Raw genomic sequence first — 26,355 nt, 5'->3', positions numbered from 1 at the left:
TCCATCCCCATCAATACCAAATATATGGATTGTCCCGTGGATGGTGTATAAAAAGGAAAATTTTACTGGAGTCGATTTTAATTAAAAAATTTTGCCTCGGACCCCAGCTACGACGCGTGCGCGAACTTCGACAAATAAAAAACATTACTAATCAAGTGTGGAACTTATTTTGGAACGTTTCAACAAATCGGAGCAACATGTCTAATCAACTCCTTCATTATATACGCTTAAACGCACATTATATCTGTTTGCGAATCAGAGCTTATCGCACAACGAACGGCGATAAGCTGAGACAAGCTTGCTTATCGCGCGAGCGATAGGCGCGCGACACTCGACAAACGCACGTCTAATTAAAAGCTCCTATCTTATCGCGCGAACACGCGATTATAGCGAGAAAGGTCAACATATTTTGAATATTCAGGAACTTCCAAAATTTGTGAGAGCAGCACTTGTCATTTCATTATCAAACAGGCAGAGGTACATCAACAGGGGCGTCCATTTGAGATGCAGTTCCTTGTATTTGGCGTTTGCTTGAGATTTAATTATTTAAAACAATAATACAACCGGCTAAAAATATTTCCGCGAATTTCAATCAAAATCTATCTAGTTTATACCGCCAATAGTAAGATGTAAGTAAGACGAGTAGGTGTTTTAGTTATACATCAAACGAATTGATTCACGAAGATTCTATCGAAGAAGATTGATGAAGGGGATTTATAAAACGAGTGTAAGCAGGCAGGTTGATACGGGTCGACCTGGACGTAATTACCACAATCAAATTGAAGACGTCCTAAAAAGGCCAGGTCAAGAGTATCCTCAACAGACGACGGTACATGAAAGCGTTCATGTCATGAGGCGAAATTTACGTAGCCAGTGGAAGACTGTGGTCTTCACCTATCTTTATGGGTATATGTGTGAATTAGCCGTTTCCGAAATTGAAGCTCTAGACTAACGTTGATTTTCCGAACTTTAATTGCACAATACACTGAAGTACAAATCAGTCGACCATTGGGCCAAATAGAAAAAAAAAACACAATAGGCTTGTGCTACACTTAAAACAAGAAGAAGAAAATAATTACGTTTTAAACGTAATTAATATTTAATTCATGTAACATACATACATGTCGTCGGTGTTTTATGGAAGGGGCGAAAGCACCATTTCGAAAAATTTTTCAGGAGAGAATGTTTTAGTGATTCACGGCTGTTTTACTGTATCTAAGTCCCGTTTTCAATTTAATTTTAAAACTTAAACTTAATTAAAACCAAAAATGAATTTTAAAACAGGACGTAAATATTTTAAAACAGTTATTGAGACCTAAAACACGCTTCCCCGGAAAAGTTCCTACAAAACACCGACGGTATATATTATAATAGTATACAGATGTATGGCGTGATTCGTTTTTATTACAAATTATAATCGCAATACATATTGCAAAGCCGCCGTTTGTATGAGTTCTCAATTTGCCAAACGCGAGGATTTGGAAGTTTTATTATCGAAAACTCAAAACGAACGAGTGGTGTTATATAACCAATTAAAACTTTTCATCCATATCGTCGGTGCTCGGTGAAAATTTAATTTTTAGGATAACAAACTTCGGGATCCTCACCAGGAACTTTATAATATGCACATTAAAAAGTAAGCCATTATCTTCTCTTCTCTAATACTCCTTTTATTAACACACTTTCTCATAAATGATTATTACAGGCTGTCACTATTAAAATAGTACAGTAAGACTTGGATTATAGTAATAGATTACACCATGTAGCGTGGCACTGTTTCGAAATATCCGGATAATAAGAAGAAGACATGCCGTGGCAAGAAACCCGTGACAAATGATAATCGTTTAGTGAAAAAAGTCTTAGGATCTATAACACCCTAAAGTAAGTGACACGCCTGTCCTTACTAGCATTACCTTCACTCTGAGACGTAAGTTGACAAGACCCACATGCATGCCCACATGTCTACCACAACCTCATAAAACAATATTATTTTAAACTTACATTGACTTTTCGTACCATGACGCGCTTAAAGTAAGCTTATTATAATGTTAAAACTATGATGTTTTATTGGCAGCTTTGTGACTATTCATTCACTCAATTCGTGCCATGACGCGACTTTAACATTAAAGTAATATTGCTCTTATGTCAATGGAAACAATATTATTTTCAGTTTTATTGTCTTAATATTGATTTGTAAAGATTAAAAGTTAAGTTCAATTCTTCAATATTTTGTTTATTTTTTTATTTAATAGTACATAGTAAATAATTTTTCAATACATAAAAATACGCGATGTTTATTTCGTAAAATTATAACAGCACCATCTACATATATGCTCCTTCGCAAAAGTGACAGTTGACACTTGACTATAATTCCGAAGTCACAACGTGACTAACAAGATTCAGCTTGTTTTATTTATTTTTCTTCATGAAAATGCGGAATAATTATTGAAAATTACATTACTTGGTTGACAGGTTCGTCATGGTACGAATATGAGTAATATTACAATAGGCTTATTTTAAGCTTACATTGAAATAAGATTATTTTTGGAAAGGTTAGGGTAGGGCTCCTGTAATTTCACCAGCACCTTTACGTTTGGCAGAAATAGATAAATTGGCAGCACTTCCCTAGGCGAATTCTTTCACAAGGAGCTCTACTGCTACTAAATGTGTCTGCTATCTTTGAACCAAGGTACTGATTCAATTCTCGTTTGACGAAACACATACCTACTTAACTTTTAATTTCATCCTTTTTGTTCTATTGGTTTTACCTCAATTGCATCTTTTCATCTTTTTTTGAAGTTATTGCTACTTAGCAATTCGGCCGCCTTTTAATTTTATTAAATGTGCAATGAGGAAACAATAAAAAGTATGTAACCATTAATTCATGTGTTTACTACGAATTTCTTCACATATACATCTAAGTTTTTATGACGTACTTGGCTTCGACGATATGTTTAGTGTGCAAATAATAAACTTTCTCTTAAGTGCTGTGTCTACTCTATGAGGCAAGACACTTTTCTAATGTGACTGTTGAACCCTTGCATGAAATTACTGAGTGCCTAAACAAATTTTTATGTATATAGTTAAAGAAACATTTAGCTTTATAAATAAATAAACAATAAGTATAATTTATTTGACAATTGTCCAGTGCGTAACCGCAATACGTAAGCTATGTGCGATTTGATGTTCATTTCTAACGTACTCTTAATTTTCTCTATAACCTTCTCTATGGCATCAGCCAAAACCCAAATTAAAATATTTTGAAATTGTCAAATTGATTAAGCACTACTACTTATTGGTGAGGTGTATTTCTCTGAGCCGAACGAGTGAAAAACGTTTTGTGAATAGGATTGTAAGCAGGTTCACATTACAATTTACAATTATTTTAAAAATACCACGCGTAGAACCAATCTCAACGAGCTAATCACCTCTATGGAATTTTGTCAACTAAATTAACTCTTTTGCAAAAAAAACGGGCACTAGATTTTTTTCTGTACTTCAATGAAGAAGAACAAGAAATAGGTTTTATTAATTTGACGATATATTGGCATGTTATTTGAAGCATCCTGGCATGATTCTTTACGTTCCAAATATAAAATTTGAAATTAATAAAAGAAAAATAATGATTATTGCGGATTATTCTAAAATTGCTTTACTAATGGCGCGAATTGCTGAAACGATTTTTAACTGATTACGATGTTTTAAAACTTTTTGTATATTTTCTGCAAATTAAACAATTTAATCTTTCTTTTTACATTAAATACCACTTTTTGATATGAGTGATAAAGTGATAAGGGCCGGTAAAATTATAGCCCTACTTGAAGAAGGTTATTCGCAAACTTACGTGTCTCAGCGGCTAAATGTGAGTCGTTCAACTGTCCAGAGGACTTGGCAACGGTATCAAGAGACCGGTTCGGTCAAAAGAAGACCCGGTTCGGAAAGAAAACGATGCACAGAACCAAGAGATGACCGCTTTTTGGTGAGTCAGGCGTTGCGGAATCGTAAGGCATCAAGTGTGGACCTGAAGAAGAGCCTTGAAGAAGTAAGAGGAGTAGAAGTTAGCTTATGGACGGTCAGGAGGAGGCTTTTGGCTGCCAATATCAGGAGTTACCGCCCAGCTCGGGGCCCTAAATTACTCCGTGAGCACCGTGTTGCTCGACTTCAGTTTGCTCGGAACTGTGCTTCATGGACTCTGGAGGACTGGAATAAAGTATTGTTTTCTGATGAAGCTAGAATCTCTTTGTGTGGAGAGGACTGACGCCGGCGAGTGCTGCGAAGACCACGGGAACGCTATGCGGAAGTGTGTTTCGAAGAAATCACTCCTTATGGCGGAGACTCCGTTATGTTTTGGGCAGCAATTAATTCGACGAAGCGTATGGAGTTAGTTTTCATAGAAAATGGAACATTAAATGCACACCGGTACATAATGGAAGTCCCAATTCCATATGCACAACCCACATTGACTGCACATGGGGAAGATTCCATTTTTATGGACGACAATGCTCGCCCGCACCGTTCTGGCGACGTAGAAGCGTACATGCAAGAAGTTGGGATCCGTCGTTTAGATTGGCCAGCTCGAAGTCCTGACCTCAATCCAATTGAGCATGTTTGGGATATTCTAAAGAGACGGGTAAGATCAGTGCAACCTGCTCCACAAAACATCAGGGAGCTAAAAAGAGTCATTGGAGAAGAGTGGGAACGTATTCCTCAAAACGTTATTAAAAACATCGAGGAAAGCATGCCCAGAAGGATTCAAGCTGTGATTTTGGCAAGAGGAGGTCACACTCATTATTAGGTTTTTACATTTGTAACTTTATTTAATTAAAAAAAGTAAAAAAAAATCTTGTCTTTATTGCCGACCACTTCTTATTGTTTGGGCGTGTACATCGGTTTTAAAGAATCCATCGGTTTTTTTTTCTTTTAATTACCCGAATTCACGCGCATTAATTTACACGATTATAAGTATACAGACTAAGTCAAAGAAATAAATTTCATTTAATTAACTCAAATCGACTTTAGAACGTAAATTTCCTTAGGTGCCCGTTTTTTTTGCAAAAGAGTGTAGGTGGAATTGTAATAAGTTCTTGAATAAAGTTTTTTTTATTATTCTAGTTTTAAATGCCATAAAAGGCAAATTTGTAATATCAACAGGGATCATAATAGAAATGTATACATTGCCCTTTAATGAATTCGTGTCTCTGTGGAAACTGTCTGTGTGAAACGACTATTAAGAGCGTCTAGATTGTTTTTGTTACTTGTGTGATTAAAGATTCATACCTATACAGAAATGTCCAATTTCAGACTCCACCATTTTGTGAAAATGCCAACCTCTACCAGAATAGCAAAGAAATGTCCCTTTTAGGTTTTGTTAAACTATTTGCGTAATACAAATGACGGCATTAAGGCATTCTTTACCAGTCAACCATTAATTAAGCCAAATAACAAAAAAATACCACAGGTTGGTGTCAAAATAATTTGGTTTGAGCTTTTTTGAGCTTGTCCTACTTGGAACAGCGCGTTTCAAAGACGGCGAATTAATTAAATAATAAACCAGTAACAGAGGGAAGGAATAGAGAATAAGATATAATAAAATAGTGGTAACCGTTAGTCGTGCGGAGCGCGACGGGAAGTGAGAGTGCCTGCAGCTCCGGTACCTATCTGGAAAATAGGGAGGGTGCTGTACGTGCACCCGGGGCGGCTCACTTAAGGCACTAGCCTTACAGTGAACCGGATGAAGTCCGTGCAAACGGGCTGGGGTTAGGACCTGATTTAGTCGGTCCCCTTGCGGGTTCGCTCGCACAGGTCACAGTGCCTTTCCCGCATAACCAAGAGGTTGATAGGGAGGGGCACTATAAACAAAACTTATGTGGAGAGATATGGGACTGACCTCGTTGAAAACCGATTGAAAAAGGGAAAGGATATTGCTTGAACGATAGCTTCTAACACTTTATAATAAAAAGGAAGAATTGACATGAGACCGTAATGCTTGAGTAAACTGAAGTTAGTAACTTTTGAAAGAGGGATTACATACATGGACATTTCGCCACAGAGATAGAAAAGTCACCGCCGAGAAATTAACTACGAGCTCGAAGAGAGGGAGAATAGAATGGAACATTCTAAAATACCCGTTACCATAACTCTATTTATGTCGCCGTGTCCAACAGCATTGGATTTGACGGTCAAAATCATTTTCCTGATGAAAATAAAAAAGAGTTTAAATTTTTTGGCAGCGTTCTAATAAACGGAACACTTTGTTGTTTGGTGTTTCTGTCGAGGGCGGCAGTTTTAGCAGGGTATTCAGCTCATTTAAAGAGAAAGTAAAAGATATACAGTACAAACTTTCTGGTTTACCTAGATCAATGAATTTCAAGAATTTCTAGGTGTTAACGGGAGATGAATGGAAAATATTTTTATAAATATGTTTACGTTTGGCCACTCTTACTATGTGATTACGCAGGTTTGTTATCGAGCCAATTTTCTTCACATGGATCGCGTTTGTATTTCCTAAACGCACGAGCTCATCTTGTCATAGCAATACGAACTGCTTGAGTTAGGGTCTGCGAGTTACATCTGGCGACTGAAGAATTTTATGGCACATATCTTCTATTATGACAACAATATTTTCATCAATTGCCTCCGACACATCTCCAAACTCCTGTGGAGATTTCTATGCGTTTAAGTGCGCAGCCGAGACTAGATATCTACTTCCTCACAAACTGCACAATGCAGCCGATCTGATCCTTAAATGAGAGGAACTCCATGGCGAGGCTGCTGATTGCGTGAGCTTGAAACTCAGCAAATCGCTGCATAAGTAAAGTTTCCAAATTCTTCTGCGTCTTCAGAATGTGAGTATAAGTTGCTATGACGAAATTTATATTTACAATCATGATAGTTAATAATATTAATGTATTATCCAACTCAAGGAGCACACTTTATCCTGAAAGTCCTGAGAAGGAAATCCTGTGTCGCGGGTGCCATGGACACACATGTAGACAACCACAAATTACACCCAAACTCACGAGGGAAATAATATTTTTATTTTTAAGGAATGACTATGAAGTATAGAAATAAACGGAGAAAAGTTAGACCTTGTTAATAAAGCAGTCTTCTTGGGAGTGACCTTAGATAGTAAACTTCAATGGTTTCCACATATATTAAGCTCCGCTGCATACGCAGTCCGCGGAATACATGAGCTTACCGATGTTAGTACTGCTAGACTAGTTTACTTTAGTTACTTCCATAGTATAATGTCCTACGGGATTCTCATGTGGGATAAAGCGGCAGATATTCAAACCATATTTGTATTGCAAAAACGAGCGATTCGTTCTGTGTACCGTCTAGGCTCTCGGGTATCTCTCAGAGAAAAGTTTAAGGAGACTGGTATTATGTCTGTGGCATCACAGTACATTTTCTCAAATATTTTATATGCCCGTAAAAATATACAAAATTTCAATAAGAAAGAAGATATCCATATTACTAAACTTAGAGCGAAGTCCAAACTCATGGTACCACGATTTCGTTTAACCAAGGTAAACAACTCTTTTATGGGGAACTGTATACGTTTTTACAATAAGATTCCGGAGCATATATTGAGTTTATCATTTCCTAAGTTTAAAAACTACATTAAAAATATTTTGATCGAAAAATCATATTACAAAATTGAAGATTACGTGTTAGATAAAGATGTATGGAAAGACGACATGGCTCCAGAATCCACACAAATTTGATTCAAAATGTATTTAAGTTTATTTGAAAAGAGCAATCCCTAGAGTTTCTTGCTCGTTCTTCTCAAGGAGGTCAGCGTAGTGAACGAGCAGTAGCTTAAATGTGACGATTTCAAGTGTAAATTTATTTTACCTATGGAATAAATAATCTTTGACTTTGAGTAGCCGAGAAAAATTTCTTTTCTTTTTAAAAAGTAAATCTAAGTTGAAATTAGCCTGAAGAAGCGTAGAAGTTCTTGGAAATGGTTTGTTTTGTGAGTTATTTTTGTATATTTAAGCTTTCTATAAATATTTAAAACCGGAAATCGACAACTGTATTTTTATTAAGTTTATATTGTATACATAAATATTTAAAATACAGCGAGCGCATTAGTTTTATGACAGGTTTTACATCACTTTTCACAATGTATTTAAAGTCGCACGTCAATTTGCGCTTTCTAACCGATTAAGTATTGCGCGAAAAAGTCAGAAATATTATATCTAATTTCGCCATGTTGCAATTTTGATAGTTTATATTTTGTAAGCCATTAAACTTGAAATCTTTTCGCATTAAGAGAATTGCGTCTTACGTTTGTAACGCTTTTAGTATTTTGGTTTTAAAATAGCATTACTATCACAGACTATAACTTATCTAATAACTGCCTACAAGACTAAATCCAGTTCTACAAATGGTGTTGTAGCATTCTAGAAGGGTTACCTGAGAAAAATGATAAGAATCAGTGTTAAGAAACACTACCTACAGATATTTTCTCAAAGCACTCTTGTGATCTACTAATAAAGCTGTGCCCACTTTTACTTTAAATTATCTAGAAACCTTCTTCGAGATATCTTGAGGGAATTTGAACTCTTAACATATTCAATCGAATTAAATTCTATTAGATATCTTATAGTATATATTTAGATATGGGTGTGCTGCTTGGAAATTATGTAGCGACAGTGTAATAATATTATAAAAGTCCAAAGGTCATCGGGCAGATATGTACTTATATTCACACAAACGACATAGAAACTATTGTCCCACACTTTATTTTATACATATATGTAATTCCTATAGAATCACAAAAAATTTTCAAATTCAAGAGGTCAACATTTCTCAAGTTTTTCCTGATATGCTACTAAAGCCCTGCTACCACTAACTCGTACACAAAAGTATTCACAAAAGTGTGCGCAGAGTGTTAGTTACTAATCTTACATCTACGCAGCGGCCGTGGATGAGTTGATTGAAACCAGGACAGAAACATCAAATTGCCATTAGCGCAGTTATTTTTCAAACGTGAACCAGAAGACAGATACGATAGTTACTGCTTTTTTAGTGTAGATTGTAAAACGTCATTTGTAAATGCAATGTTAATATCAGTTGTCTATTGTGTATTGATCCAAGATGCCTAATGAAGAAGAATTTTGTACGGTTTACAACCGCACATTTTTCTTCCGCTTACCTTGTCCGTGGCTTACATACATTACATGGGCACATAAATAGGCAAGTAATTTTAGTGTTAAACGGTCATTCACTTCGTCTAGACATCTTGAGTGTTTAACGAACATTCATATGTCTTAACGTAACAACAACGTAAGAGATACACATCCTCAACGAGCCTTGTATCTTCCTACTTTATTAATAAACTTTATACTTTTACCATCTATCAATTTAAACAATTAGGCGTCAATACTATAGCGTAGTATTGGCCCCTACAAAATTAATTTGGGATTTTGACGCAAAAGTATCTTTTTTTATGATATATGGGTTGTTGACACAAAAGTCAAGGCTATAGAAATGAAGACTTTGCCGAAGTAAACAAAATTCTACCTTAACCGTTAGCTTTATAAATGAGGTACTCGTAGTTTCAACATTATTTAACAAGGTCAAATAATATAACGGCAATAAATCTCCACCAACACAAGAGGTATAATTATTTTTATAATCTCTTCAACATTTTGGTTCGACAACAAATAATATTATTCGAAGAAGCTACTTGTAACGTGTGCTACTTGTGCTACTTCATCAGAAATTTCAATGTGAGTTGTTTTATCGACCATCCGCCATTTTGCTCGTAGATTCCGCAAAATGGCCGCAATTGGTGCGCTTGTAAAAATGTTATTAGATCATAATTTTATTTGTCTATTTTCTTTTACATTTTACGACAGACACGGGAATAAACCAAATAATACGTAAATTGCTATAAACAAAATTGGCAATAGATAATACTCATTCTGTTTATTATATTGTAGAAGATAAGATGTTGTAAACACAATGATATTGCGTTCACGCACATAGATGTCTACGTTACACCACCCTTTGGGTGTGCACACTGGTCTGCACACACGATTAAGTCCGTCAATTTCTAAACTTCCAAACACAATTCCTTCTCAAAACCTTATATAAAAACAAATTTCTACTAAAAACAAATGCTTGAATATATGCACAAAATACATAGTTGCCATAATTCCGTGTTAGCTTCAAGTACTTAAATAAGTCTAGAAGAGTTCAGGTGGCGGACGGTTGGAGCAAGCAATTGGACAAACTTTACGACCCTCGCGGACTTGCTTCAGCGGTACCAGGGCAGTCCCTGAAATGTCCACTTTACACCGGATGTACAATTCTTTACGACTCATTTTATTGTGACTGTTACTTAATCACTCAAAAGTGATTTTCGGGGTCTATTTTTCATTGTTGTTTTTGCCGATAATGTCAGTATGTGATTTTATATTATGCAGTATAATAGAATTGATAATTGTGTGTTGCTGATTGTATAACTGGAGCTAATAAAATGCCTTAGCGTGTTTGTACGTGTGGCATAAAACGAGGGTGTTTTCCACTATTGGACCGGTCGACCACGCGTGCGGTGCGTGGTCGGCGCCATGATTAACCCCGGAAAGGGTTGTTTACAGTCAACTCTTAATTAGTTTGTTGCCAGTGTTGACAGTATGCGGCTGTCCAGTTCGTACAAACTTACAAAAGAAACGTACAAAAGAAGCACTTAAACTTAATTGGATTTCAATTAATTATAGATTTGTAGTACTTGTTGACTTCAATTTTGTAGGATGGAGATGAGGACATGCGGGGACTAGGTGACATCTCAGTTTTAATTTCCTCCTAATTTTTAAGGGCACGTAGAGATCTCGTGTTCTATATTTATAACCACAGTGAGGATCCCTCACAGAGAAAGCAGAGAAGTTTAGTTTTATTTAGTTCAATACATGATACAACGGAACTGCATACTTCTATAACATAGGCGCGTCCAAAGTCTGTAGATGTACACTAGTTTCTCTCAGAGAAAAGTTTAAAGAGGCTGACTGCGGCATCACAATACATTTACGCAAATATTTTATATGCCCGTAAATATATACATAATTTCATTAAGAAAGAAGAGCCATAATATTAACCTTAGAGCTAAGTCCAAACTCATGGTACCACGATTTCGTTTAACCAAGGTAACGACTCTTTCATGAGGAACTGTACCTATACGTTTTTACAATGATATTCCGGAGCATATATTAAGGATATAATTTCCTAAGTTTAAAAAATACATTAAAAATATTTTCATTGAGAAATGATATTGCAAAATTCAAAACAACATGTTAGATAAAGATGTACAGAAAGACGCCATGGCTCTAGATTCCACACAAATTTGATTTAAAGCGTATTCCATAGCATTTACGTTTATTTGAAAAGAGCAATCCCTAGAGTTTCTTGCTCGTTCTTCTCGGGTAAGTCAGCGCAGTGAACGAGCAAATGTGCCGTTTTCAAGTGTTAATTTATTTTACCTATGGATTAAGTGATTCTTGACTTTGGCTTTGACATACTACGTACGTACACAAGACGTAGATCTTTTTATAAGATTATTGCAAGCCCCAGTTGTGCTCGTTACTCTCATAGTATTACTAATTATTATCATATATCTTTGACTCCCACAATGTTTTTTGACTGCACATTGGCTATGTTGGTGGCGTGTCCTAATTTGGCGAGGGTTGTTGTCTAGAGGTACTTGGCAAATTGTAACGATGTGGCCGCCGTTTAATTTGTTGACGGGCCGTGGCGCCTCGCGGCCGCGCTCCCTCCCGCGGCGGCGTCGCACCCGCGGACGCAATTGTTTATATATTTAGTAATTATTATTGGGAGAAGCATCCACGCTTTTATTGAGTAACCTGTTTGTTTTGCTTGGAAACTAAATTCAGATTCATACGAGCGGAAGTTTAGCTAGGTACTGTCTCATTTTAAAACGCATGGTCGTCTACTGTCATTGTAATGTACTTCTTACTTTGTTAAATTCTACCTAAAGAATCCATTGTCACAAGATACATTTAAATAAATAAACATAGCTTTAAATATTTCCACAAATAAGTGGGTTCACTCATGGTTAATTTCCTGTGCCTCAATCGGGTCGTCTCAACAATAGCAGCCGTCCGCGTCGGGGCGGTGGTGTCGGTGCTCCGCGCCCCGGCACGGCCCGTCCGTCATCCGTTGTCAGCGTTCAGGCACTTTCCTGACGCGGACGGAAGCCCTTTAAGGCCTATGCCATTTTATCGGTCGACATTTGCATCACCTACTTTGTCGACTGTCGATTCCCGGAATAGAGAGGTCAAAGATACCGTTACGTATATAAAAACTATCGGCGAAACACGAGCGAACTATAACCTTAGTACTTATAATTAGTGTCGAGAGAATAAAGATTGTTTTGGGCTTTGTAATAATATTAGAGCCTAATATTATTATACTGAGAATGTTACATGCTTCAAACTTCAAACCTACCGAAGTTTTAAATGAAAAATATGATGTACATTAAATATCCTTTTTAACATAAATAACTGTTTTTGTATTTGTTTCGCCAAAAAGAGCTTAAGAAATTTAATATATATCGAGTTCTTAGGTTTTCGCGATTGTTACACATAGGAAATGAAACATGTTCGGAAAAATAATTTCATTTCCTAAATTTAATATAATTTTAAATAAAGCCACAAAGCAAGAAGGTCGTAATTAAAGCGGAGACACGAAACAAACCTAAGAGAATAACATCGTTTTAGCAAAAGTGCTTATTCATCGTTTCATTAAAAACCTCGAGCGTAACATTAGCACGAGAGGGTGAAGGGTGAAGGGGTGTTTGGGCAACTTACGAGCATCTTCATCGCGGAATATCAAAGACCAATTCACGGGCTTAATTGTCGACAATTTGTGTTAATAGCTTCAGAGAAATTGTAATATAGACCCTTGGGTTTAATTTGAGATTAGAATAATCAAAGCGTGGGGAAGAAATCAAGGTCTTCCCGACGTGCGGAAAAATAAGTTATTTGTTATTTGAGAAAACGAGCTGAACATGAATGACCAGAATATGACGTCTCGGTGGAACGGTACATATAAAAATATTAGTAACAATTTCTAAACGTTAAATGTAAAACTAAGCAGTGGTATAGGCTTTATGACTAATCACTATTTAAAAACAAATACCGGGCAACTTATTTCATCGTATCTCAACGGTAGAACTCAGAAAGTAGACGTAAATGGAATGACTTCTCTCAATTCTTCGGTAAAAGGGTATTCCGCAGGGCTCAGTACTTATTGAGGGCTCATTACTCAATACTGTCTTTCTTATTTCTCATTTATATTAATGATCTACCATTCTTTGTTAAGGACCTTTGCGAAATATATTGTTTGCCGACGACACATCCTTGATTTTTAAAACAGACAGACATGACGTTAACTATGACGTCTTCTAGCTTACAGTGCCAGACGCTATACCAACTAAGCCACGGAACGAACCAGCGGACTTCACGAATTTTTCTATGTGCTTGCGTCGTATCTTTGTATTTCTATAAATCTAAGAAAGTTTTATCACCCAGTTAGATATCTTTACATTTACCAGCCCTGGCGAGAGATATCGATATAGATGGCAGTAATACTAAAAAAAACGAAAGGAAATGAGACGAGGCGAGGCGAGGCGAGGCGAGACGAGATGAGACGAGACGAGACGAGATGAGACGACACGAGACGAGAAGAAACAAAATGTTTTATTCGTTCATTTTGAAGGGCATAGTACAGGGATAGTGTTAGGAAACATCGCTCTTCTGTAATATTCATAGTAATCTTGCTCTTATATTATTTTAAGATGTTGAAACAGACTACCTTAATATATACTATAAGTAGCGTTACAACTAATTCAAATTTTACTAATTACAGTAATTTTTAACTTTTCAGACTAAGAATAGATTAACCTAATTGTTAGTGTGTGTGAGTGCAAATATGTGTATATGTATCTGTAGGTGTGTAATTGTATGGAATGTGTGAATGTCATGTACACATTCATGTCATCCATCCGATAGACGTACAATATCCAAAATTATACATTGTCATAACATGTTGAATAGTATCATTTCAATTGCTTGTCTCATATATAAGAAGTTACTAAAATAACAGTTGTATTCACAGACATATATACCTAGATAGACGCCGCAAGCAGCAATTTGCATGAAAACCAAGCGTGCCACATTTTTTGTACCTACTATGACGTCATAACAAGTATTTAGTGATGGGAACCTCCTTCCGCTCGCTGTAAATCGATTGATAGAACGGAATACGCGTAAATACGCGTAAGACTTTAATTTTTAATCGACTTCAAATATTAAAATTGTTGTCCTTCCAATAAAATGAGCTTATTATATAACATCTTTTTGTAATAGAGATCTTTTCGACTAACTTAAATAATGAAAACGCACGTCAATATATGAACTTGCGACTGCCTTAATTAATTTTACTTGATGGTTTTCTGTTGGTAATTGATCAAATTGATGAATGGCAAGACAAATGAAAACGTTACTGCTGACAAAATATGGTAAAATCTTATTAATCAAAAGAGGTTTACTTAATGACGGCCGCGTGTGAAATTTTTGTGATTTGTTTATTATTTCTAACTGTGCTTCTCTGCATATTTGGATAGCATCTTAGGTGTGATAAACTAGACCACCTTCGTCCTCGAAAGCAACGAACTCATACATATGACCAACTCCAGGTTTGGGAAAAGACCGCTCACTGTTAATTCTTTGCATTATACATTTTTTTGTATTACTCGTACTACATAATAGGCGATGTATGTAATTATTTGCTCACTATATTCGGACATTCGAGGTAACGTGCTACTAAAATTATCGAAATCACAGATACTACTGATAATAGATACTACAAAACTGAAAAATAAAACGAAACGTTACTAAACGTTATAACAAAAGAGTTATAGAATATTTTTATAATATTGCTACGGTCATAATAATTTTCGTCCCTTTGTTTTCAAAATCGATCAGAATCGAGAACGGTGTTGCCTAAAGTATACATCACTAAATGTTAAATTTGGCAAAAGAAATGTACAAGCGGCCCTACCACAGAAACTGAATGCATTATGCAAAAGTGCGTTCCTCCGATATTCATGGCGTATTAACAAAGGATCACAAATATATCGCACCAAGTAAAAGCCGCAATGTATTACAAATATGAAGCATACACTCGGTAGCATATTTGTTTTCTAGAAATTCATACAAAACCAAAATAATTGTTTTTAAAATAAATAATGCATCTTTTGATTACAAAATCACTTGCTCATGGACGAAAACGTCTCCGTTTACCCGTTTGCCCACAGTTATGATGGTTTTGCAGTTTATAATGGCACAATTATGCATTTTTCGCGTTTTCGACTGGTGTTTATCTACGATAACGGTCGAGCGCGCTCTGAAGTGTAGCAGCGGCAAGTAAGTCAATTTCACTTAATTTGGGCACGCGAACGACGTGCACTTGCGGCGTCTATGTCGATATATGTCTGTGGTTGTTTAGTAGGTCAATGGTGGTTGTATTATAAGTTTATATAAACATATATGTAAATTAAATTTCGATTTGTGTATTTTTATTATATTTATATACATTATATATATTATGCATACACTGATATAGTATAAATTTTATGTTTACTTGTTTATTTATTTATATATTTCAAACTTGTGATAATAATTGCTCAATCTCCTCATATGACTTAGTTTCGAGCCATTTTGTATTGCTAACTTGCATTCACGAACTATTTTCTTGTACAGATCCAGTTCTCTGTTTAAACTATTATATAGATATGAGGCCCTGTATTTGTACTGTCTACTAGCCGCAGTAGTTTTGATTTTTGGTACCAACGCTACGTTATAGTTTCTTCTTCTACCTAAAACCCCAGGATCATATGGCAAGTTTTTATGTTGTTTTATTACAGTGTTATAGAACATAAAGTTTCGTAACAGATGTTAGTTTTGTCGGCTGATACAAACTTTCAGTGAAATAAATTCATTTTTAAAAATACATTGTTTTGATTAAACCTCGTTGTGCTCGTCCTATTTGAATAAATGTTGATTTTGCTGCACCACCCCAGACAGGAATACGATATGTAATAATAGATTGTACAAGGGAAACACAAATCTCTTTAAGGAGGACTCTAGTAGTGACTTAGGTAGCAACTAGATCAGCTCCCCCATTCGGCATGACATATCTCAGTGATTTGAAGATCCAGGTTAGTTTCCTGATTCTCATTATTGTATGTTCGAGGTACGAGTACGACGAAAGACGCTGGTCCAAGATGATACCTAGGTATTTTGTTTGAACAACCCTTTGTATGCGCGGGCAATTCCAAGGCTCACTAGAGTCTGTAACGTTTTTGTCACAGTTGTGGATTAGAACATGAGTCTAGAGTCCACACAATTATGATTCAAAGTTTATTCCATGGCATTTAAGTTTATTTGACGTGCTCTTAACTTCTTCAATGTACGTTTCCCGATAAATTAAGAATTACTATAAAAAAGCTATAAAGAGCTCACGGAATCGTAAGGGCCTGTAGCTCTACAGGTTATGTTCAAAGTATTCTTGTATTGTAGAATATAATTTACGACAATTTGTATGGCTGCTTTCAAAACAATGAAATTTTCTGTTAAAAGCAAAGAGGTTTCACAGAGATCAGCTTAATTAATTAAGCGATGTACGATTTCTTAGAGATAATTATTACAAGAATTTATGAAATCGTGCAATGGATTTTGCTAATACGCATATTAAGAAAGCTTTTACTATGAATATTTTACTACACCAACTTTATTCACATAGTGCAAGGTTGTAAACACACATAAAACGTCACAGACATTTTTAAAATCGTCGGACTAAACTCGCCATAATTATCAAATCCGCAATACAACGAAAATGGAAATGAAATGGTCGGATCCCAATACTCCTTTGCGTCCCGCAAGGTAACATTTCGATGCCATTGCTCTTCCTGATATTATATTAATAACACACTAAAACGTCCCAGTCGTTCGTGTAAAGCGTCACAGGATCATGGGATTCACACATTCTTAAGAAAATGAATTAAATAATATTTAAAATTAATTGAAGTACCGTTTAAAAAGTACGCGTAAATCCATTGACCTACTAAATCAATTAAGAAAACAAAGTTATAAAATTTGACTGAGAAAAGTGACTGCAAATATACCACAATACAACACAGTACAAGATCACGCACTCGTCTCTTAGTAAAGTACAGATTGATGATAAAATAAACTGGAGACATCAGTTAGAGAGAATTTGCGCAAAATTTAAGAGTTATGCATGTTGGTTGTAGTAGTCGTATTTTGGTTAGCGCTTTCATTCTGTGAGTCCAATCGTCCCGGGTTTCGGCATTTTCGAGACTCGATCTTTAAGTCCTTTTTTTTTGTTACATGAACATGACAACTTTGAAATTATAAAAAAAGCTCAACTCCAGCTTTTTTTATAATTTCAAGTGGAGTGTCAATCAAGTCGTGCGACTGATGGCAAACTACGCGTCTTTTCATAACAGTCGCAGCACCCTTACCTTTCGAAAATACAACGCAGCAATGCTCACATTGCTGCATGGCGGCAGAAATAGGTAAGTATAATAATATGTAATATATAGGTAAGTATAATAGTATGTTAAGCTTAGTATGTCGAGATTGAAGAACGGTAGTAATCAAACAAGGTTCTCTCTACGTAATATCACACCCTCTGCGTTAAAAAAGTATAAAATAATATTATAAGTGATATTTAATTTTATAATTTAAATTAATAAACAAACTTAAAATCAAGTATCACGTTTTGACTTCATCAATGCCTAATTTCCATGTATGAAAACCTAATTCTGGATTCTCGTTTTTCCCGGGATTTTAGAAACCGCATTTAGTCTGTAGATCCCTAATGCATACATACCATACACGCTTAGCAAAGTCGAAAAAGACACATGTTTGTTCAAGCATACAACAATTACATTAGTTCAATATAAAGATACGGTACAATTTAGTTTTATATTTGACGGTTTACTTTAGTAGCAATATAGCTCCCTGTGAAAGAGGTTGATCCAGGGCTGTACTGCCACCTTACCTATTTCTGCCGCGAAGCAGTAACGTGTGCATGAGTGTGTGCGATATCATTATTAATATTTAAAGCTCTGAGTGGCACTGCAACTGCTATGAACAGGCAAGTCGCTTACCACCGAGCGCACGACTTGTTCGTTCCGGCACTTAGGTATTAGAAATAGATATTATAAAAGAATAAATAAATAACATTCGGGGGCAATGCAACACTAATGTGAACTCACTAATTTTGTGATGGCGCAAAAAACAATTATAACACATCGGAAGTACTAATCTGAAGTATAATAGAATATTTAGGAACCAGTTACATAATTTACTGGTAAAAAAAATGCCCGATTCAAATAGTATTATCGCATTTTGTTTCTCCTTTCATATTATTTTGAAGTTTAGGTACGTTATACAAATATTATTTTTTTATTTGCGTTAATTACTATAACAAAATTTAAATTATTGACTGATTTATTACATCCCTGTTTGCTCGTTTATGTTATATTCTATAGTTGACAATATATATGAAAATGTCTTACACCTACTTTGTAGTAAAAAGACACTGTGCCTTCAATGTATTTGTATACCTCTTGTTTGTCCGGGCACAGTGAAGCTATCAACTTTTGTAGAATTCGCGTTTCTACAAATTAATTAGTTATGAATTCGAATTATTAAACGTTGTTTTTGTAATTTGCAACGTTCTTAGTAATATTTGTGCGTGTACATACTTTAATTGAGCAAGGTTCGATCTTACACTGTGTATACGGAAGCAGAGAACGATCCTCGGCAGGTACAAGTTGTGATTAGTTTAGTTTAGACACGGGAACGACATCACGACACCAACCCATCAAATGTTGAATAACCGCATGTACGCATGATTTCCGATTACCACAATTTATCCAAACATTTGTTCTGTTGAAGAACATATCTCATGTAGTTAACGAACCGTAGCAAATCAAGCAACACGATCTTATTCAAGTGCTATTAGGAACTTTTTTATTATAATATCCCTCTGTTTCGTTTCCAGTTCAACTGAGGCTTGAAGATACTTCAGGAGTCGCAACAAATCACTAACAACGAACGGAGTGTTGTTTTGGAAAGAAGTAAAAAATAAAGTATGCTTATTATATCAAAGATGAGTTCACGACGCAACAACTGCAATTAGCAGTCTGTGTACTGGCACAGATGATGCTAATTTCACTGGAACACATCGTAATTTTACTAAATTTTGTCTGTAAATAAAATAGTTCTTATAACGACGTCGTCAATGCGGTACAGTTTCCACCCAAATGAAAAGTAGTTAAGCGGGTTGAAGCGTTAATTTGAACTATTGTTCTGCTCAGAGCGAATTTATTTTTCTAATGCAGTTCAAATCTTCAAAAAGACTGCAGTGATGTCCTTTTTGCTACTTTTTAGTTAGTGCTTTTCTGAGATAACGTACCATTTTAGAAGTGGTTAATAGGTTCTAGAAAAAATATCAGAAAGTCAGTAAGTGTTTGGACCCGTTACCGACACTTTCAATACCTTTGTCGACTGCGAAAGTATACCGAAACCGTTACACAACTTAAAACCGAATTCTTAAAATAAAATTTAGCCTATCTTGTTGCCTTAAATTGTTTAATACACATCTATTTAACAATTTAAAATTACAAAATAGACCACATTTTCACTAGCACACTGGTTGGGAAGTAACGAGCCCTTTTTGGACCAAGTACGAAAGGATTCATGTATAGAAGTTGTCGAAAGACATGCAAATCGTTTTATTATGCTAATTAACTTTTTCGGTTTAGTAGGCAATTATTGACCTTATATTTGATGAATAATAAGCATCTGCTGGCACCTGCTGGGCCTTCTCGTCAATGTTAGCAGTCCGAAAACGTAGCTCTTCTATTTCACCCCACAAAATTCAGTTTCCGTACGAGTCTACAACGTTTTCAATTAAACTGGACAGATTACGCCTATCGTCTTCAATGTGTAAATTACAAACTTAGTGCAGTTTTGCGAGACGGCCAACTTAGGAAAATTAAACCAACTTAAGTAAAATAATATGAAAGAAAATTCACACGTTACCATTCTCGCAGTGCAGAAGACAGTGGAGGTGGTGCCAAGAAAATTAAAGCGTCTGCAAGTAGACGAGAGTTGCACTTAAGTTTTAATATCAAACTTTTGGGAACGAGGTGACAGACGCGCGAACGCACGACTTAAACTAGACGAGCTACGTGATCATGGGAAAGTTAAATATTATACGACATGAAAATGTGTTATAAAACTTATTATTATTCTAATACCTAATCCAAGGTTGTTAGAGGTTTTAGTTGGCACTTACGATAACTCGTCTGAAAAGCAATTTGTGTATCTAATAAGTTTTGAAATAATAAACAAGAGCTTACGAAGGAAACGTAAAGATTGTGTATTGAAGGAATGAAATGCTACATTTATTATACAAATTATGAAAAAGTTTTTAAAACCATTGACAAAAAATGTGAATTAAAGAACTATGAAGGACAAAAAATCCGCAAATATGCCTCTAGTTCAAACTAAATATACAAAAAGTAGAAAGCTCTAATAAAGCAGCCATCGCGGACGCGAGTGAGTGTTTGCCCGAGCAAGAAAAGTTCTCGGAGAGTAACGATATTTGCACCGGGACAGTGCGCTCCTATTTACGACAGGTCGTAGAGGATGTCGTCGCATCTCCAAGTTTTAATCTTATGGATCTTGTGAAATATCTTGTTGGTTATCTGTTACCAATTACTTCAAAAGCAAAAAGTGATACTTAATAGGTAAAAAAGCAAGGGAAAAAACATATATTTACTTGTTGGTGTATACACACCAACGATACGATACGTTGTATTCTAAAGGTTAGTCTACATTGCGGCAGAATAGTAGAAAATGGAACACCACAAAGTGTTCGATTATTATTGAAATATACGATGGTTCATTAAGAAAGTGCGTTGATTTTTAGCTTTTAAACAATTTTTTACAATTTAAAATTTTAACTTTGTTTTCTATGTATATTTTAGAAATTTGTAAATTTATTAAACAACACCCCGACTTTTATACTAATATTGACGACCTGACACACTTTTAGACCACGCAATAGATTGCTGCTGCCACGATCTCAGCTGCACATACACAGCTCAAGTCCCCACTCGATGTCGGTGAGGATATTCAACGAGCTCCCGCCCTTTGTTAAAAACGAGGAAAAGTATTCACTGTTAGTAAATAAATTAAAATTACGTCTTATTAATAAATGGTATTACAAATTATAATGAATACTTTGGTGACAAATAAAAATAATAATAGCATAATAAATACTATACTGTAATCTAATTAAATTCAAACTTTCAAGTGACATAATTCTGCTTATTAATGACGTAATTCTTATTATATGGCATATTTATATTTACTTATTTATATATATTTTATATTATCATTTCATAAATAACAATTCTAATTAATAATTGAAACCACCTCCTACCTCTTCTCTTATTGTTATCCCTAATAAAGGGCTCATATGTGTATCAAGTACTGCCCTTTTCTGCCGCCAAGGGATAATGTGAGCATTGTTGCGAACCGGAACCGGTTTCGAGGGGTAAGAGTAGGTGTTCGTGAAATAACAGGCGCATGGGACTTGTCACCTTATGTCTCAGGGTGACGAGCGCAGTTGCAGTACACCTCGGATCTTTGCGTTTTTAAGCTTTTAGTGGCACTGCAAATGCTATGGACTTACGTGTAGCTCAACCACCAGTCAAACGACTTGGTCGTCACTTGGTATTGTACAAAAAGTTTCTTGTTCTTCAAATTTTTTATTATATTACAAACTTGGCGAAAATGTGCCGCTATTGCGGGTATGGTTCCGTTAAATGAAGCTGCTCATTCTTCCGATGTTTGCGACGAATCGGCTTTAACTCGCAACTCTCAACTCGTAGAATAATCGCCTTAAGTCGTCCACGAGGTTTATTCGACAGATTAAAATTTCCTCGGCGGTATGAAGCAAATCATAAACGCACACGCGCGTTCGTTAATCGTCTTCGCTCTATATCCGTAATTAATGTTCTGAGATGGTTGCGCTGCATTAGTGTCACGTCGGGATTCAAATTAAAAATTATACGAACTTCAGCAGTATCCATGTTTGATTTCAAAGCGAATGCAAAATTAACTAAAACAAGACCAAACTAATAACGCCAAAATTTGAATTATACCCTAAAAATACTTACTTTTACTTACTTCGTTTCGTTTCAAAGTAGCCAGAACTTTAAGGGGTCTACAGACCGAACCCGCCGACTCGGGGGGAATGGTGTAGGTGGCTTATTTTCTAGAATCATGTCATAGAATTAGATTAGCAATAAGGCCGCCGACACCAAGCCGCGCCGGCCTGTGTCCCCTTTGGAATGTCTATTTCATATTTTAATGTTTTAGTCAAAGTCAAAGATCATTTATTCCATAGGTAAAATAAATTTACACTTGAAAACGTCACATTTACATTACATTAAGCTACTGCTCGTTCACTACGCAGACTTCCCTGAGAAGAACGAGCAAGAAACTCTAGGGACTGCTCTTTTCACATAAATTTAAATGCAAAATACATTTTGAATGAAATTTGTGTGGATTCTGGAGCCATGTCGTCTTTCCATACAACTTTATCTAACACGTAGTCTTCAATTTTGTAATATGATTTTTCGATGTAGTTTTCAAACTTAGGAAATGATAATCTTAATATATGCTCCGGAATATTATGGTAAAAACGTATAAAGTTCCCCATAAAAGAGCCCCATAATTTTATATTCTTATATTATACGTGTAATACCAAGTGACGGGATGAACAAGTCGTTAAGCGACACGCCTGTCCATAACAGTTGCAGTGCCACTTAGAGCTTTAAGCATAGTCGTCACCCTGAGACATGAGTTGAGAAGTGCCTGTAATTTAACCAGTATCCTTAACTTTACGTTTACCTTAACGTTTCAAAGTTATTACCAAAGTCATTATCTTTGAAAGTAAACGTATTAATATAGGGGAAGTTTTTAACTTGTTGTCCTCGCGGGCACTAAGCGATACAGCCGTACGTTTAGCTCGTGGCCTGCAGCTGTTTAAATATTCCGAAAATGTCCAATAGTTTGCATGTTAAACGCGAATATGCAAATCTAGAAAGAGCGTAATTAATGGCAATCATTCCGCTTTACAGAGCGGATCCAACAATGAAGTTCAGTACGTACGTGAATGAGTTCTAGTAAATTGGATCAATTACTTTGATGGCGGTGTCGAACGAATTTCGCTATGACGTGCTGCTGTTATATAAATACAATGTAAATTAATTTTAGCGACTGAATTCATGATTTGGAACAGCAATTTCAATAATTTTGACAAACGTGCCAATTTGTTAGTTTCATTTTACTAATTCGTGACAATACCTACTTGTTTATTGCTCACCATCACCAACAACCGACTACACGTCCCACTGTTGGGTCTACTCTAAGGAGAGGGTTTTAGGCCATAGTCGCCACACTAAACCATCAGGTTGGGGTCAATATTGGGTTCAACACGATGTTTTCCCTCGCCGTTATCGAGAAATATTACTAACTTACTGTCACAGGAATATGAACATTCGACCTCGCAATTGAGAGAATTGTCACCGTTCTCCCACTGGACTACCGCCGCTCTTCATCATCATAATTGTTCTTGCTAATTAACCCCAAACCTATTAATACGAAACTTCTGTCACTAAAACAAACAAATGAAGTTCTACGACGTTGAAAAATTCAGACACAATTATTCTTATACAAGTAAGTCAATGTATACAACCTACTTATATTTGAATAAGAACGCTACTTATATTTCCAAACGTCTTTTAATTTAGTAATGGAATGTTTGTAAATACGTTTCAGGTTTATTAAAATAGCCCAATGCGTTACGTTAATAGAGCTCTGCGGTTCATTATTAGCACATAATTGGATCGTGCTCGAATGCACAGTAGGTACCATTTTGAAATATGTATCCTTTTCCGCTTTGTCGTCAAATATATCGTTAGTCAGCCGCTTCGGTTCGCCGTTGTTATTAGAACAATAGAGTCCATTAGTGGACACGACGAGTGCCAAACGGCGGCACGAGGATTTAACCCGGTCGTATATTTCGGTTTCTTATTTTATTTGTTCAACAAAGCCAAGACTTCAGTGAAGCGACTGTGAAGGCTGACATACTATAATATTTGTCATAAAGTAATATCAAAACGTTGGATTCAGACCTCTACTGAACTAAGGCCTTCCCAAAAGTAGCCTTGCGCTGCTCGTTTCGATTCTCACATCTTTCACCAGGTCGTCGTTCCAGGTTGATCTTCCCGCGCTGATTGTTTATATAATCAAATAAATAAAATTAAAAACGTCCTCCCTCCGAAGTATTTCCTTTGCGCTATACGGTTAATAATACAAGGGGTTCTTCACAATGTGTTCCAACAGCGCATAGGCACGTACTCGGATGTTACAAATGTCTATGTTCCAAGTGGCTCGTTTGCTCGTATGCTCGTTTGCTTGCTAGTTAACATAAAAAAAAACTTACCAGAACGCATGTGACGTGAGGTGCCAGAATTTAGATTTGCTCAACCAGCTTTGTATTCTGAAAACGAAGAAAAACGTTGTAAATAAATAGCTGTAGACTCGTAAAGATGTCAAGAACAAATCGTAACAAAGAAAGATGCTAACATAATACGAATGTCGCTTAACAAATATGTAAACGGTTGGTTAAATTTTAATTGTGTGCCAAGTTGAGTGAATAACTCTGGGCAAATATATTAATGAGTGGCATCGAGGGGTGAGACGGTGACTCGTATTTCGGGGAGATGAGGCTGGCGTCAGGGGATTCATGAACAGGATGAAACCTTTCATCATACCCTCTGTCATTTGTTTTTTCCTTACTTTAAAAATAATTACGTTAGCAGGCGCCGAGAGGGAACGCAGCGCGTTGGTGGCATTTTATAACATCGAATCACAAAGAAAGTGCAAAACTAAATAATTTAGACCGGTAGTAGCCCAGTTGGAATCTCTCTGGAGATAAGTGTCCATAGTCATTGCCGTCGTAATTCCTAAATTACGGACATTTTTTAATATTTATACTCCGTCCAACCATTTATTTAATTTTTGACAACTCGAATACCATCAATTAGTGATATCCTAATGCATTTCCGATTCGATTGTTTATAACAATGTATTTTATTTATGAAGAAGTTTAAATCGTGAATGTGAGCGGGTTCAAAAAATAAGATACTGTCTGATTGGGATCGTGTTGTTGCGTTTGACAATTTGTGTACTCAAGAATTAATAATTCATGTTAACGAGGATTCAAGTGATGATTCCCGTTCATATGGAGAGGACTCCGACGATTCATTACGATAAACAATAAGAATTAATTATAATTATTTACAATTTATTTCATTTTATTCACGTCCGCTCTGAAGACACCTTAAAATCTTTGCCTTAGTTACTTTTTTCATAAAGCATAGACACAATTGTAATTTATCCAAACAACATTTTTATTATTTTTTTATATTGTTTTCATTCTGTTATTTATTTCCATTATAAATTACACTTAATTTTAAATTATAATTCCAATTTTATGAGTAGTTTAAATATTGTTTCTAGTTCTGCATTTAGACCATTAAATGTTTATTACCAGAATGTCAGGGGCTTAAGACTTAAAACTGTATCTCTTTTTAACAACGTAATCTGCAGTTCTTATGATATTGTTGTGCTGACGGAGACGTGGTTGAACGACTCTTTTCATGATTCTGAACTTTTTGACGATCGTTATGTGGTCTACAGGAGAGACCGAGCGGTTGGTGGCTATAGTGCGGATGGTTTTCACACGCACAAATCTATAGGTGGTGGTGTTATTATAGCAGTTTCTAGGGATTTGTGTTCTAGGCGTCTTTCCAGCTTTTAATCTAGATGTGACGACCTGTGGATATGCCTGGAGGTTAGAGATCCCGACGGTAAGCCAACTGACTTATATCTTTGTGCTGTGTTGTGTGCTGGGTTCTCCAGTAAAAATGGGTGTTCCGCAGGGCTCAATACTTGGACCTTTCTTATTTCTGATTTATATTAATGACCTGCCATTCTTTGTTAAGGACCATTGCGAAATAGTGTTGTTTGCTGATGACACATCCTTGATTTTTAAAACAGACAGACATGACATTAACTATGACCGTATTAATGATACCCTCTCTAAGGTAGTTTATTGGTTTAATGCTAACAATTTATTGCTTAATGC

General features: G+C 35.9%; 1 protein-coding gene across 4 annotated transcripts in view; it reads right to left on the bottom strand.

Moving 5' to 3' along the window:
- The window catches only part of LOC113237598 (somatostatin receptor type 5), a 275,719-nt gene that overhangs the window by 66,107 nt on the left and 183,257 nt on the right, over positions 1 to 26,355 (bottom strand). For 2 of the 4 annotated variants that reach the window (XM_026474174.1, XM_026474171.1), the window contains exon 2: positions 24,649 to 24,705. The exons of the other annotated variants lie outside the window; for them this stretch is intronic. The gene's annotated coding sequence lies outside the window, so the exon portion shown is untranslated. The remainder of the gene's footprint in view (positions 1 to 24,648; positions 24,706 to 26,355) is intronic. 4 annotated transcript variants of the gene reach the window in all.

Source organism: Hyposmocoma kahamanoa, unplaced genomic scaffold (genome assembly GCF_003589595.1).
Source record: "Hyposmocoma kahamanoa isolate Upper Pololo Valley unplaced genomic scaffold, ASM358959v1 93, whole genome shotgun sequence".
Lineage (NCBI taxonomy): Eukaryota > Metazoa > Arthropoda > Insecta > Lepidoptera > Cosmopterigidae > Hyposmocoma > Hyposmocoma kahamanoa.
This window is presented reverse-complemented; position numbering and strand designations above follow the sequence as displayed.